The sequence below is a fragment of the Staurois parvus genome, unplaced genomic scaffold (genome assembly GCF_062004578.1).
Source record: "Staurois parvus isolate SC_StPar_1 unplaced genomic scaffold, SC_StPar_1.0 ptg000734l, whole genome shotgun sequence".
Lineage (NCBI taxonomy): Eukaryota > Metazoa > Chordata > Amphibia > Anura > Ranidae > Staurois > Staurois parvus.
In genome coordinates, this window is record NW_028318530.1 from 3,904,672 (window position 1) to 3,921,493 (window position 16,822).

Consider the following 16,822-nt stretch of genomic DNA (forward strand, 5'->3'; position numbering starts at 1 on the left):
GTTCTTATTGGTGGGCTATTTCCCAGCCATCCAGTGGCTTAATGGAATGAATGGGGTTGTGTTGCATGTGTGCACCATGAAAATAGGCTTACAGGATCACTTCTGTGCAGGGTGTGGCACAGGGTAGGGCAGCACAGTGAAGAGCGTTGGAATGGAGAGCAAGGTAAGTAATTAGCTCAGCAGACTGTACCAAGAAAAAGGGAGTGATGAAGCTATGATCAAGAACAGGGGGATATGACCTCAAACTAGCAGGAGGAAAGTTCATAACTAATCCTATAAAGTGTTATTTTACTGAGTTGTACTGAGGAGTTGATGCTTGGAATAGACTTCCAACAGAGGTAGTGAGTCATTCAACAGTAAGTGGATTCAAACATGCTTGGGACAAACATAGATCTATACTCAGACAAAAAAAATACATTTAGGTCCATATACAGTTAGGTCCATATATATTTGGACACAGGCACAATTTTCATACTTTTGGCTCTGTATGCCACCAGAATAAGTTTAAACAAAACAATCCAAATGAATTTGAAGTGAACACTTTCAGGTTTAATTCAAGGGGTTGAACATAAATATCAAGTACAAATTTTAGGAACTGCAACCATTTTTATACACAGTCCCTCCATTTTTAGGGGCTCAAATGTAATTGGACACATGAATATAATCATAAATAAAATGTTAATTTTTAATATTTTGTTGAGAAAACTGGCAATGACTGCCTGAAGTCTGGAACCCATGGACATTACCAAAGAACTGGTCTGGCTTTTTAAAATTTTTTTTGGCAAAGTCTAATCTGGCTTTTCTAATCTTCAGGCTTATGAATGGTTTGTACCTAGTGGGGAACCCTCTGTATTTGCTCTTGTGAAGTCTTCTTTTGATTGTAGACTTTGACAATGATACTCCCACTTCCTGTAGAGTGTCCTTCAGTTGTCTGGATGTTGTGAATGGGTTTTTCTTTACCATAGAAAGGATCCTGCGATCATCCACCACTGTTGTCTTCCATGGAAGTCCATGCCTTTTTATGTTGCTAAGCTTACCAGTAGGTTTCCTCAGAATGTACCAAACTGTTGATTTGGCCACTCCTAATGTTGCTGCTGTCTCTCTGATGGATTTATTTCATTTTTGATGTCTTACAATGGCCTGTTTCACTTGCATGGACAGCACCTTTGAGCGCATGATGTAGGTTCACAGCAATAGATTCCAAATGCAAATACCACACTTAGAATCAACTCCAGACCTTTTACCTGCTTAATTGATGAAGAAATAACAAAGGAGTAGCCTACACCTGGCCATGAAACAGCTTTTGATTCAATTGTCCAATTACTTTTGGTCCCTTGAAAAAGGGGGGTGGCTACTCCAAAGAGCTGTAATTCCTAAACCCTTCCTCCAATTTGGATGTACATACCTTCAATTTAAACCTGAGAGTGTGCACTTTCAGCCCATATCCATTGTTCTGTGTGTCCAATCTAAGCATTGATAGTGTGATCTCTGTAACTTACAGTTGTGATGAGATAGCGATAACTTCAACCTCAGTTGGGGTCCACAGTCAGTGACTCAATGAGAATGACATCTTGTAGATCTTGTGAAGTTTATTCCATAAACTGAGAGTATCTTACAACAATGAACATTCCATAGGTCAAAAGAACATACTGTTTCTGCTTCTTGCCATGAGGCTGTTGCAATGCATCTCTGGGAAGGGGGGAGGGCTATCTATGCAACATAAACTAAAGGAAAGGGAGGAGCAGAGACAAAACACTGAAAACGTTTAAAGGCATATGACAGTCAATATGACGGTCATTTGAAACATGACACTCCCTGTCGAAATCTATGATTTCTATTATAATAAACATTAGTTCAAATCCAATATAATAATAAGATTCTTTCCAGGAACATCTGCAAAACAAGAGGGAAGGGAAGAACAAGGGAAAACAATGCAAACATTAAGCATAATACTTGCAGACATTGGTCTCAAAAGTCCAAGCTGAGACATGAAAGTCCATATTCAGAGGGGAAGGCGGCAACATGCACGATTCCTTCTTACCTCCCTTTAAATCAGGTTGATGACTTGTCTTCCTCTTTGGGCAAAAGAAGTACTAGTTCCTTTATAGGCCTGAAGTAAAGGTGTGGATATAGGCAAGATGTGTACCGAAATGCAGTAGTAGGTACTTCACGACTGCCGCAGTTAGCAGGGTTGAGGCTAGTGGGAACATAGTGCCATTCTTCAGGCGTAGAGAAGACATGAATCTCTCTTCTGGTGGCTCTCTTCTTTAAGGATGCTTGGGTGTAAGAGCATGGTATCTGGAGTTGTTCTAATGCTTTTAGAGACTGTTTCCAGGATTCTCACCTTTGTTGTTTCTCCTTGGGTAAGGGGTTATCCCAGTCTCAGCTTTCAGAAGTAAGTTGCCTCAGAAGTATCTTACCCTGAATGGTGAGAGGTGTAATGAAACCTAAGGGATCATAAATGCTGTTCACTGTAGACAATACTCCTCCCTTTGTGAAGGGCTTGTCACAGGCTGATGCTTGAAATGTGAATGTGTCTTGTTTAACATTCCAAAGCAATCCAAGACTGCATTGTGTAACAAAAAGGTCAGATCCTAGTTGGAATTTCTTCACACTGACAGCATGGTCATCAGAAGGAAAGGCTATCATGACCTTGTCGCTGTTAGAGATGATTTTGTGAAGTCTGAGGTTTGCAGTGGCAAGCATGTTCTGGGTTCTAGTAAGAAGGTCAATAGCTTCTTCTTCATTGGGCAGAGATTTGAGTCCGTCATCTACATAGAAATTCCTTTCAACCAACTGTCTTGCATCAGATCCAAATTCTTTCTCACCCTCTTGAGCTATTTTCCTCAGTCCATAAATTGCTACTGCAGGAGAAGGACTGTTACCGAAAACATGTACCTTCATTCGATAGTCTATGACTTCATCGTTGACATCATTATTGCGGTACCATCGGAACCTAAGGAAGTTTCTGTAGTCTTCACGGACGATGAAACAATGGAACATCTGCTGAATGTCAACCATAACAGCAATTGGCTCTTGTCTGAAGCGAAGTTAAACTCCTATGAGATTGTTGTTCAGATAAGGCCCAGTGAGAAGATTGTCATTGAGGGAGACGCCTTCATGATGAGCACTTGAGTAAAAGACCACCCTAATCTGATCAGGCTTGCGAGGATGCTAGACACCAAAGCATGGCAGATACCAACATTCTTCTCCTTCCATAAGAGGAGGTGCAGGCTCAGCATGATCTCTCTCAAACACCTTCTGCATAAAGTCTACAAAGTGCTTTTTTCATCTCAGGCTTCTGGTTCAAACTGTGATTTAAAGAAACAAACCGTGATTCTGCGTGTACCCTGTTGTTTGGTAGTCTCTTTCTTGGAGTACAAAATGGTAGAGGTGCTACCCAACTGTTGGAATCATCTTGGTAGAACTCTTCACTCATGGTTTTCAAGAATTCTTTGTCTTCTATGGTAGCTGCTAACTCATTGTCTTTAGTGGTTACCTAGAACACTGTGTTGCCAATGTTGTCATCCCTGAAATTAAGAGCTTTCTTATTGTCTTCTCTGATGTGCTGTTGTGCAGCTTTTTTAAACAGTCTTTCTTTCACAATATATTTATGTGGTTGTTGTGCGGAACAAGTTGTTCGTCCATTTGACAGGACATGTGTTTTAACGAAAGCGACTGAGTAGGACCTCCTGTCCTTGTCTAGGCAGACATTGCCTATGATGACCCATCCTAGATCCAGACGCTGAGCATATGGTGCATTGTGTGGACCGTTGATTTGATGATGAACTTTGTGCACCCTTAGGATGTCTTCACCAAGTGGCTATGTGCCTTAAGTGAGAATGGTGGAAAGCAGCTTCAGGAGTAGGGATCTCCTCTTTGATGCTTGGAATCTGCTTGCACTCAGTGATAGTGGGCAAAGATATTTCCACATTGTCATTCAGAGGAGCAACTACAAGACCACTGGCTCTCCTACCTAAGACTTCTGTAGTACTGGAACAAGTGCTTAGAGTATAAGGCAGAGCATCTCCAGTTATGTTTAATAGTTCAAAACACTGTGTTCTTTCAAGAGATCTGTTACTCTGATCATCCAGAATAGTATACAGTCTTATGGCCTTTTCAGGTTGACCGTTGGGGTATACACGGACCAAGCATATCTTTGCACAAGATTTGTCTCAGAATCCTTCTCCGCAGACCTCTGTACATGTAGAGAACACTGGGGTGGTAGGTGCTGCTTGATCTGGGCACTTCCCGCCTTGCTTTGCCTCAGGAGGATTGTTTGTGGGCGTAGTAGAGTAGTGCGAATATTGATGAAGAGCTTGCACATGGTCATAACTGTCACACTCTATACATTTGATGATTGCTTTACAGTCCTTTGCAAAGTGTTCTGTGGAGGCACAGCATTTGTAGCAATCCCCAAATTTCTTAAAGTTCCTACGTTCTTGGAGGGTTTTCTTTCTGAAGCCGATACATTTCTTTCTTAAGTGGATGTGATTTATGTATTGGACACTGATGATTTGGGTCTTCAATTTTCTTGTTTTGATCAGTCTTTTCAAGAACTGTAGCAGGTGCAGGTAGAACATTAGTCCTTTTCACTAATGCTGGACCTCTACTGTCTCTGTGCGACATACGTGTGTTCGTAGGTCTTGGAGAGAGTGTACAAAGAAGGTTACAGTCCCCATATGAGAAACTTGGGTCATTCTTAGTGTCTGCAATTCTTTTGATGAACTCGCAGAAGTAGGAAAAGGGAGGAAAGGCAACTCTATGTTCTTCTTTATACTTTGATCCAAGTGCTGCCCATCTTTCTTGAATTCCATATGGTAGCTTGAGAACAATAGATTTAATGCCATGAGAGGTGTCAAGGTAATTGAGACCAGGTAAGTTGATGTCAGCCTTAGCAAGTTGAAGCTCTAATAGAACATCGCTGAGTTCTTGAAACTTTAGATTGTCATTAGTAGAAATCCTTGGGAAGCTTTGCAACCTTTTGAATAAAGCATCTTCAATGGCCTCTGGGCTGCCAAAGGTATGTTCAAGTCTGCCCCAAGCAGCGTTAAGGCCTGCAGCAGGGTTGTCAATATGAACTGCTTTGAGTCTCTTGATGCGTTCAGTAGACTGGGGACCTAGCCATCTGATGAGTAGATCTAATTCCTCTGTGGCATTGATGTCTAGGTCACTCATTGTGGCCTTAAAAGTGGATTTCCAGCCTCTGTAATTTTCAGGCTTGTCATCAAACTTGGTGAGGCCTGTCTTAACAAGCTCTCTGCGGAGCATGTATTTAGCAAACTGTGACATGTCCGTGTTTTCATATTTTGGGTGTGTGACTGCGGGTGGAACAGAGTTGGTTGTGACGGTTGGTGGATTTACGCGGAGTGATTTGGGAACATATGTTGCTGCTAAGGCATTCAATCCTGAAGCTGGCTTAAAGTCCATTGGCATGTTGGTTTATAGAGTAGTGTGTTTGCTAGGAGGTACTCTGTTGGTGCCAACGTATGATGGACTGTCTATTAAATGCACACCAGTGTCTGCGGCTAGCTGAGATGTTGCAGTCTGATGTATTGGAGGAAATAAGGGCAAATGGTCCTGAGGTACAGTAGGTGCAGAGAAGAGACTTTGATTGATTACTTTGGCTGCAGTGACAGGGAGTTGACATTCTGGAGAGGTGTGAGAAGAATCTGAGACATAAGATACAACTGAGTGTCTGGAACCGTTGTCTCTTTCGTTTTCACTAGCGGCTTGTTCTAAATCCTTAACCTTGCCATGGCTGTGGCATGCTTACATTGTTTTTCCAAAACTTCAATTTCTGCCTTTTGACGTTTGGCTTCAGCTTCTTTCTCTGCTTTCTGATGTGCGGCCTGAGCCTCCATTTCTGCTTTCTTATATGCGACTTTAGCCTCTATTTCTGCAGCCTGAGCCTCTCTTTCTGCTTTCTGATGTGCGGCCTGAGCCTCTCTTTCTGCTTTCTGATGTGCTGCCTGAGCCTCCATTTCTGCGGCCTGAGCCTCCATTTCTGCGGCCTGAGCCTCCATTTCTGCTTTCTGATGTGCGGCCTGAGCCTCCATTTCTGCTTTCTTATGTGCGGTCTGAGCCTCCATTTCTGCGTTCTTATATGCTGCCTGAGCTTCTATTTCTGCTTTCTTTTGGGCGAAAGCTGCCTGAATTTTAGAAGCTTCAGCATCAGCATGGGCTTTTATCAGTTGTTGACTGAGTGTAGAAGATCTTGATTGTATGGATTTGGAAGATCTTGAGGAGTGTCTAGTAGATTTAGAGCGATAAGATCTGGATTCATGGAGCTGTGTTAGGCTGCCCATACACTATACAATTTTCTGCCCAATTTCTGCCCAATTTCCTTTAGATTTACCTTCAACAATGTAGTGCAAGACCCTGCCTAATTGGATACAATTGAAAGTGTTATTAGGTTTGACCTTCTATTATATGGTTTTTGGTAAATCTAAACCAAAAATCTCAAGAAAATTGTATAATGTATGGCCAGTCTTATTCTCACTTCTGCCTTTGTCTTTGTTCGCACCACTAAATTGTCTCTTTCAAGACTGAGCTCCTCAAAACACATTAATTCTTCCAATGACCCTTAAGAGTTGTACCGTTTTAACAGAGCAATATATTTAACACACAGTCTTTGATAATTCTCATAAGCAACATTTAATTGCTGGATAGCGCCCTCTAGTTGTAATGGCTCATGAGATTGTTGGGAGAGAGCAGACATGCATTTAACAGTATTACACCATAAGTCATTAATATTAGACAGCAATTCTTCTTTATCAGTATTGACATTCTCTTGCACTTTCCAAGATGGATTTCTTAAGCATTTTTCTCTCTTATCTAAGTCCTGCTCTGGATGAAGCTCTGATTGTGGTTGTGTATTAGTTTCCTCAGACTGTATATCACTTTCCAGAAACATCATGTTAGCAAGGAGAGGGGTTGTTAGAAAGCTTACAGAGAAATGTATAACTTCTTCTATGGCTGAGTTCAGGTTTTAATGCAATAATTGCAGGAATAGTTTATTTTTCTTTCTTCTAAGTTCACAGACAAGAGTTGTGTTGTAAATATATATGGACCTAACTGTATATGCATAAACAAAAAATGGGGCAGATGCGATGGACCCATTACAAGGACTTTAAAGGATATCTAAACTCAACAACCAAAATGTAATTTATTGCAGCTTAGCCTTCTTTAGATGTTGTAGCTGTATTTGTTTTCATTTTTCAGGCTAAGAGCACTTTTTGCAAGTACAGATAGTGCCTGTTGATTTTGCAGAAATACAATATCCTTGTCACTTACTGTGTCATGAACTGGAAGAATAAAACAATCTTATCTTCCTTCTTTAAACTACTAATCGTCTCATTCATCATGTAAAGGGGATGAGCAACATGACATGACAACCATGTCTCTTCCATAGAAACATTGGGTGAGTGAGCACAGCCACCCAAAAACAGAAAGTCGTCTACAAGTAAGTAAACTATATAGAACCTGTTAACAATTATGGTGTTTGGTACAGTGTTTCTGTACATTACTATAAAGCTACAGACTTGGGCAATATTTATTTACACTATCGGGGGTGTTCTGGACATAAAAGGGAGTTTCTGTACTAAGGATCTTGATGCCAGAGAATACAGCAACTGCATGACTAGTGGAATGATTGCACTTAGCCAAAAATCTTTCTCTCTCTTCTTTCCCCATATGATTGCCATAAATACAGTTGCAAGAAAAAGTATGTGAACCCCTTGGGATTACGTGGAGTTTTGCATGAATTGGGCATAAAATGTGCTCTGAACATCATCTAAGTCACAACAATAGAACTGAACATAATACTACACAACCATTAGATGTTGCCATGGTTTAATTGCACATAATATGTAAACATTCACAGTGCAGGGAGGAAAAAGTATGTGAACCTTTGGACTTAACTGGTTGACCCTCCTTTGGCAGCAATAACCTCAACCAAACGTTTCATGTAGTTGCAGATCAGACCTGCACAATGATCTGGAGTAATTTTGGACCACTCCTCTTCACAAAACTATTTCAGTGTAGCAATATTCTTGGGATGTCTGGTGTGAATCGCTCTCTTAAGGTCATGCCACAGCATTTCAATCGGGTTGAGGTCAGGACTGACTGGGCCATTCCAGATGGCGTATTCTGTGCTGTTGCAGCCATTGTTTTGTTGAATTACTTGTATGCTTTGGGTCATCGCCTGTTGCATCACCCATCCTCTGCGGAGCTTCAGTTAGCGGACAGATGGTTGTACGTTTTCCTGCAAAATGTCTTGATAAACGCTGGAATTCATTTTCCCATCAATGACAGCAATCCGTCCAGGCCCTGAGGCAGCAAAGCAGCCCCAAACCATGATGCTCCCTCCGCCATGTTTTACAGTGGGGATGAAGTTTTGATGTTGGTGTGCTGTGCCTTTTTTTCTCCACACATAGTGTTGTGTGTTCTTCCCAAACAACTCAATCTTGGTTTCATCTGTCCACGGTATATTTTGCCAGTAGTGCTGTGGAACATCCAGGTGCTCTTTTGCAAACTTCAAACGTGCTGCAATATTCTTTTTGGACAGCAATGGCTTCCTCCGTGGTGTCCTCCCATGTACTCCATTCTTGTTTAATGTTTTCCTTATTGTAGATGTGTCAACAAAAATGTTAGCATGTGCCAGAGATTTCTGTAGGTCTTTAGCTGACACTCTGGGATTCATTTTTACAGGACGACCATGCCTAGGGAGAGTAGCAACAGTGCTAAACTTTCTCCATTTGTAGACAGTCTGTCTTACCGTGGACACATGAACATCAAGGCTTTTGGAGATACTTTTGTAACCCTTTCCAGCTTCATGCAAGTCAACAATTCTTGATCGTAGGTCTTCTGAGAGCTCTTTTCTGCGAGGCATGGTTCACATCAGATAGTGCTTCTTGAAACCAGTAAACCCAAAACAGGTGTGTGTTTGTTAAGGGCAGGACAGCTGTCAGCAACACATCCAATATCACCACACTGATTGGAGTCAAGGTTGGCTCACTCCTGGCTCCAATTAGCTCTGGGAGAAGTCATTAAGCTAGGGCCTCACATACTTTTTCCTCCCTGCACTGTGAATGTTTACATGTTATGTGCAATTAAACCATGGCAACATCTAATGTTTGTGTAGTATTATGTTCAGCAGACTGTGTTCTTCTATTGTTGTGACTTAGATGACGTTCAGAGCACATTTTATGCCCAATTCATGCAAAACTCCACATAATCCCAAGGAGTTCACATACTTTTTCTTGCAACTGTAGGTTCTATTCAGTAATCAGGTGACACCAGGAAAACATAGGTGACTTTAACTTAAATTCCATGTAAAACACTGCACTGACATTGATTTTTAGGACACAAATGGCTCCAAGGTTAGCATCAGGACTTGGGATCTGATGTTAAGATGCACTCCACAAACTCTGAATATATACAGGCGTACCTCGATTTCCCATAGGAATGCATTGAAAACCAATTAATCCATTCCGGAGGTGAGAAAAAAGTAAAAAAAAGTATTTTATCTGTTCAAAACTCTTTATAAAGTGCTTTTTAAAGGCATAAATACTGTACAGGGACATGATTAAAAATGAATTTGTAAATGCATTGAAAACCAATTAATCCGTTCCGGAGGTCAGAAATAACTCAAAAAAAGTTTTACCTGTTCAAAACTCTTTATAAAGTGCACTTTAAAGGCATAAAGGGACATAATTAAAATAAAATTTGTAAATGCACTGAAACAAATGAATCCATTCTGGAGGTCAGAAAAAAGTAAAAAAAAGTTTTATCTGTAAACACTTTATAAAGTGCACTTTTAAGACATAGTACTGTACAGGGAGATGATTAAAAAAAAATCATAAATGCATTGAAAACCAATTAATCTGTTTGTATTGTGAAAAAAATTGGTAAACGGAGGCATTAATTTCAATGGATTTTCATTCGAACACCGAAAATCACATTACCCTAGGCGTTCGTAGACCGAGGTACGCCTGTATACGAGCTTCATAGTGAAGAAAAAAAAGTGTGGTAGTGTACATAAAAGTTTCACTTTCCATCTCAAGCCTGATCATCTAACAGCTGCAGTGTGTACATTCTCAATAGTTTCCAGACTCTCCTATGTCCCTTTACCCCTCCTCATTCGGAGAATCCACACGGTCTGCTTTGCCTCAGATGAAATGTGTGAGGATGCAAACACTGCCACTGATTGTGTTTGTAGAACTCTGTATCTGTTCTGCATCACAGCTCACACTTTATATAAATGGAGGCACATCTTAACATGGGTTGTCTGCTTACTAAGAACTGTGCGTAAACAAATAAACATCACATTTAAGATGAGACAAAAACACTAACATACTACATCATCATCTATCTAGTTTATCCTCTGTCTAGCCTCAATGCTTTGTGCTTTTGGGGCTCACCCACACCAGCCGCTGTGTGCTGGGAGGAACAATTCCAATACACTGATTCTGGGGCATCACACTTTGTTTTTTCCTAGAACTTTATTGAATTGTCATAACTAATGTTTCATTACCCCTGGTTCACATATATGCGGCCGCGTGGGCTGCGTTTTGCGCGAGCACCCATTCATTTGAATGGACTCCCGTGCCCCGTGACACGCAGAGAAGTCCCTGCACTTCTTCTGAAAATGCAGCCCATACGGGAACCTCCGTTCCCAGTACGGTTGCGTTTTCCAGTGTTGGCGCGTGGTACCTGCCCATGGGTCCGCATTCCTCTGTGCGGTTCATGCGGCTGTATGGATTTTAATGCGGATCCGCAGCCGCACCACCCGCACATATGTGAACCTAGCCTTAAGGTTTGTTGGTCACAGCACATACTACCTTTCTGACAGCATGGTGGTGTGAACTGGCCTGACAGGGACAAAGACTTTTTGGGTTGTCTTGTGTTGAGTTTGCACTCAGTAAGGTTGTCCAGCCTCTAGGCATTGTTTCCAGTTTTGCAGTGACATTTGACAAAATTCCACCATGAGTTTGTTGTGTTTTCCCATGCATTCAGCATGCCTAAATGATTTTTTATTCATATTTCTTACCTTTTAGATATTTCTCAGGAGGAGATGTCATGGTTGACTGCATGGTTTTCTGAACAATGTTAGTGTGAGCCTGTCCCAGGTTTGTCCTTATTAATATACAAGAAGCCCAACCTTTACCCCTTTGTTAGGACAAACCGTATTCAAATCTAGTTACAACTGATAATTAAGATCTGGCTGCACAATACAAACAGGGTTAATTATGGCAAACACAGCTGCCAAGACCCCTCATAAAAAAAAAAAAAAAAAGAGACCTACATTTTTCTTTGCTGGAAGGTCCACAAAAGAGCATCTAAAAGGTAAGCTGAAAATTTTAAATATTTTTTTTCTAAGTTATGCTATGTGAATGGGGACGTAACAAATAAAAAGGACGTAACAAATAAAAATCCTAATCTGGTTGCAAAAGTGGAAATACGCTTTAAATAGTTCAGCTCTTTGGATACGACACATTACATATGTCAAAAGAAAGAACTGTTACTCACAAGCTGATATCTGCAGTAGCAGCCATCACCCTATTCCCATTTTATTTAGCCGATTTAGTGATGGGGTGGCTGTATAGCCACCAAGCACTTTCACAGTGCGGCAGTGCCCTTCCCTGCAGTTTCTGGGCTCGCCTGCTCTCACTGGGAGCCCAGGACCACAACCACCAACTTCAGAATGGAGAACAGGGGGAGGCTGAGGCACATCCATGCCTCAATGTTCCTTTTACTGAAAGAAAAAAAAAAAAACAGAATCTATGATGATTTAGTCACTTCTGGTTTCATATTCTCCATTTCCTGGCCAGTACAGCCAGGGGGAATATTTAATTGAGCAGATCTGTGCTCAGTCAGATGCTGTGAAGGGCAGCGGAGACATTGGATCTACATCACTTTATTGGATATGCATGAAAATTTGTCTCATGATTTGATGTAGCCTTTTACTGATTTAATATTTAGGTGTTTTCATGGGTTTGATTAATCATTGTTTTTACTGGAATAAGGACATAGAGTGAATATAGTTAAACTACAGTATATCAATTAAAAGGTCAGCACAGCAATTTGTTTTTTTGTGATATTTTGTATTTGGGTACTTTGTGAGCAGCTCCCTCTTTTGTTTTTTAGACTTTTATTTTTTTGTGTGTTTTTGGATATTTTTTGTATAGCTGTTACTGAATGCAAAGTGGACACAATTTATAGCAAAACATTGGTGTTATTAACAGACCCAAAAGGGAGCAAAACAAGAAGTCCATTATTTGGGTTTACTTACACTTTAATTGTAACAGCCAACCCAAAAATCACAAGCAGTGACTATTGCGGCTTAGTCCAAATTTAAACTTTAAACAGCATGTTAATCCCCAAAGCATGCTAAAATATAAACGGAACATGCCACACTGTAAGAAAAACCCAAACACTTGTCAGCGAATATTGGCTGCCTATATGCATAAGTGTCAAGTTTGCATATATGCGCACAGCAGATCTAATACCCCCCATCTTCTTCGTATATAGCAGAAGGTTTGCACACCCACCAGAGTGTAGTATGAACCCATACAAACCCAACAATATATAGTAGGAATATAAATGCTTTAATAACAAACAGCTCTTGTAAGCGAACTGGTGGTACAAGTAGATATGAGTGTCCTTAGCAGAAACTTTCCAAAGTAGGAAACCATCAATAAACTGTAAACATAAGTTGTATAAGTTTTAGGTAGCTACACACAGTGCTTTGTATACACGCCATTACATACACTTCCCTGTTAAACTCAGCACCTCAAACCTCTATATTTGAATGGTAATTTATATAACACAATTTATGCAGTGCTTTACGTACTGTACATTCTCATCAGTCCCTGCCCTTGAGCTTACAATCGGAGGTCCCTAACTCTCATGAAAGCATACATACAATATTTGCACAATTGTTTATCAAACATTCTCTTAAAAAAAATACAATAACATGAATTTTAGCACACACAAACAAAACATAATACCTCATTTGTTTTTTGGTAACATAAAAAAGAAGATAACATAGTCCATACCTGCAAAATGGCGAAAAAGTATGGTACCCAAAATTATCCCTAGGCAATTCTTTAATAGCCTTTCAGGTTATTAATTTAGAGATTACCATGAATTATGTCTCCAGAAATATGAGTTTCATGGTGATAACTAGCATGTGAGGTGCAACCATTGTTTACATGCACATCCTCTGTGTACATTTGCATTTTGGTGTGTGTATATACACACACGTATATATTTTGACACTTTTTAATTTAGTTTATTGCTATCAAGCCCCCTATGTGATAGCACTGGGCAAATGACAGGTCTTCTTTATGAGACATTGGGGTCTATTAGACCTACAATGTCTTCCGTGCTATCCACTGCAGTGAATCAAACATAGATTGTACTTGATTAGCTGCTCCCTGGCTACAGTAGCCAGTGAATGATAGCTCTGAACCCATGTCAGAGTTCATTCATGGCAGAAGGCATTGGGGAATGGATGTTCCCTGATCTTCCCTGCTCGGCATCCTGCAGCTGTTTTACCACTGTCTGGGCCCCTTGAAGGGATGTAAAGATCGGGGAAACACCAATGGCAGCATTGGCTAGGGGACAGGCTGTTCAGGGCACTGAAAAGGAGATTGTCCAAACCACTTCTACACGAGAGCTGGGAGTTGACAAAAAAAAAAATATATATATATATCCAGCTCATGACTAAGTGCAAGATGTGAGCTTGCTTAACCTCTTGACTACCTAGATGTTTATAAATGTACCTTGGTAGTCAAGGAGTCAAAGTGGAATTCTATTTAAAACTTTTTTTTTGTTTTCGACATAGTGGCTTAAATAATCTGATTTTTTTTTTAATATTAAAACAGTTTTGGGTTAAAAAAAACTAAAAAAAAAAAAAAAAAATCATACCCACCTAGGTGGATCAATGCTGGAGCTACCCCCCACCGGCTCTGCATAGGGGACTGAATGATCAGACACCACTGATTAATCAGTTCTCCCACTCAGCTAGGAGTCAGTCTCCAGCTCTCTGTTCTGCCTCTCCAGTGCTCACCTTAGCCCTGGGATGTGGAAGAGATGGGAGGGTTTGTCTCAGGCTCTCGGCAGCTCGCTGAGAGGGTGAGCCAGGTGCTGTTACAGGCTTCTGGGTGGATCCTGACCATATGGTCCAGATCTTTTCAGAGCCTGGACTGGCTCTTTGACATCAGCCAACAGCAGTAAATGTTTGACATGGAAGTGAAGAGATCTCCACAACAGACAGAGGACTACACAGGCAGTGAGGATTCTCCCCAATAAAGTCACAGAAAGATCTAACCCATGGCTGTCAAACTGGCGGCCCTCCAGATGTTGCCAAACTACAAGTCCCATGAGGCATTACAAGATTGACAGGTACAAGCAAGACTCCCAAAGGCAGAGGCATGATGGGACTTGTAGGTTCGCAACAGCTGGAGGGCCACTAGTTTGACACCCCGGAGCTAACCCTTTCCCACTCTATTATAAAGAAATACTTTATTGACCTCTGAGTCCTGTTTGAGCCATTCGCTTCATTTCCTATTCTAGTGACCGCATTAAAAAAATCTTAAGATTAATCGTTTGTCCCCTTACATTGTCCCTAATGCGATCCACCACTGGCCAAATATGTGCACTTGGCAATCCTGAAGAAAGCACATTGCTGCTCAGTGAGAGTAAATAATCATGCTGACTGGATAGATTGTGGTCACATTCCTTTTTACAACCCACAAAAAGGAATTTTAGAAAAAAAAAAAAAAAAAGTACATGAGCTAAAACACATTGCTACTAAATGGTTTATTCCTAAATTCTGGTAATGCAAACAAAACAATAACAGCATTTTATCATCATTGTAAGTAATTTTATAATACTTTGTGCACATACTGCATCTTATCCTTAAGATTGTTTATCAAAAGTTGATTACTCCTGAGCTGTAGCCTGTTTTTACTGTAAGACCTGGTGGTTGTAGGCTGGAAAAAGGCAAGAACAGTTGTCTGTTCACATTTAGAGGTTTGTTACCTTGGGGTTTGGGTCCATCATACTGTGGAAGATTATTTATGATATAATCTACAGCCCCTCCGTGATAAATTTAAAAGCAAAGCCTGGCCTAAACTACCTTTGTCAGTGGTAGGATGAACGAATCTGGTGAAAATGGTTTGGCCAACCCAGTTATTATACATTTTACACAATTACCTGGTATGGATCCCTAACAGCTGGATTAAAAGGATAGACTCCCATCTTTCGAATTCTTATTTGGAAAGGCAGGAATCCCAGCATTCGATTGCCTATTTTACAATTACATAAGGATAGTGGCACATGGGAAACTATATTTCATAGCTGCGCAACTACAGCACTTCACAGGGTGAGGTACTTAAAATATAATTGATCCTAATCAAGCCATCCTACTCACTCTAGATGCCAAATACCCACCACCTGGCTCAGCTGGAGGCAGGTAGGTTTAGGGAATCCTCACGGTACCCATACCTTGAAACTGATGTACAAATAGTGGTAATAAATGAAACAGATCATGGGACATGAGGGTATTTCACATTACTGTCCAATCTGGGAGGGAGGATGCTTTGAGGAGTTGAGCAAGTTCCAAGGTTTTGATGAATGGTTTTCTAGAGGGGTGCAATTCCTTTACCAACTGTTTAAGCACGATCAATTAGGATCCTTTCCGGACCTGCAGCATGAGTTTAATATTTCTTCTGGCAAATTTTTTTTTTAATACCTAATTTAGCCCTCTCAGCACAGGCTAAATTATCTAGCACAAAGTTGATCCCCACTCAACATATGAACTCCCTTGCCTCTGCTACAGACAAGAAAGGCCTTATTTCCTCTCTCTATATCTCATCAACTCCCTGTCCAAACTTCATATCCCCAGTAAGATAGGGTGGGACAAAGATCCTGGGTAGATTGATGAGCAGACATGGCAGGCCATACTGAAGCAGGTTTTACTAGTAACACTCTTGCCTGCAACGGTTGTCTTAGTTTTTTGTAAAACACAGTATGTAGAATGCAGCTGAAGCTCCATCTTAGGAACTGTAGGGAAAGCCCTGATTGCCCTAGATGCTCATTAAAGTATGGCTCATCTGTGGATCCCTTAGACATGATCTGCCGCTGCCCCAAGTTGGTCTGCTATTGGCACCTTATTATTGATACTATAAATAAGTAGTTCCAGTTAAATGTGAATAATGATCCCTTGACGTGTGTTAGGATTCTTGAATGAAGAATCCTTTACACCGCAGGTCAGAACCTCTATTACCAGATTGCTATTCCTGGCACATACATTAAATGTATTGCCTCAAAGTGGTGATCTCCTCTCCAAACACTTAAGGATTGGCACAATCAGGTTAATTCTACCCTTCTTAAAAGAGTCATATTCTCCAACAATGGGGTACCCCCTGCAAATTTGAGAAACTATGGGGTCCATGATTGCAGACCCCAGGCGTGGCTCCACTAGCCCTAGTGTCCTTAATATTTCAGCATTGAAACTACAAAGGAACTGCATTGCCCATGGCTTTGAAGATATCTCTCGCTCTCTACCAATCCACTAGGTGTATGTATCCAACTGATATACATATAGCAGAAGTGCTGGCTCTAGTTGCGAAACTTTCTTATTCTCTGATTAGATTGTGGTTCTATTTTGTTCAGGTTCTGGTTTACACAACTAAATCTCGCTGTACATGGCATTCCCTGAGTGGAATGGGGAGTGAGTAGTCCTTTGTATAACTTGAGCATTGCTAGCGTATTGTGATTGGCACAGTCAATTTTCCTTATCGCTACAGTA